Genomic DNA, 541 nt, shown 5'->3' with positions numbered 1-541 from the left:
AAAAAATTCAATTTTATTTTCAGTTCTACATATTTTCCTTCCTATCTCCTTTTCCTTCATTAAGAAACGTAGAAAAACAAAGCCCATTACAAACATGTATAGTCAAGTAAAACAAGTTCCTACAGTAGCCACATCTAAAAAAAATATACTTCAATATGTACTTTGAATCCATTACCCCTTTATCAGGAGCTAGGTTGTATTTTTCATGATGAGTTCTCTAGAACTGTTGTTGGTTATTGTGTTGATCAGTTTCTAAGTATTTCAAAGTTGTCTTTATATTGTTATTATTATATAAATTATTCTGGTTCTACTTACTTCACTTTGTATTAGTTCATACCAGATTCCCCAGGTCTTTTCTGAAATCATCCCTTTTTTAAGTACAATAGTATTCCATCACCTTCATATACCATAACTAGTTTAGCTGTTCCCCAATTGATGGGCAGCCCTCTCAGTTTTCAATTCTTTTCCATAATAAAAAGCGGCCATAAAATTTTTGGCATATGTAGTTCCTTTCTTCTTTACTTGATTTCTTTAAGGCATG

Source organism: Vombatus ursinus, unplaced genomic scaffold, assembly GCF_900497805.2.
Source record: "Vombatus ursinus unplaced genomic scaffold, bare-nosed wombat genome assembly UNPS02015062.1, whole genome shotgun sequence".
Taxonomy (NCBI): domain Eukaryota; kingdom Metazoa; phylum Chordata; class Mammalia; order Diprotodontia; family Vombatidae; genus Vombatus; species Vombatus ursinus.
This window is presented reverse-complemented; position numbering follows the sequence as displayed.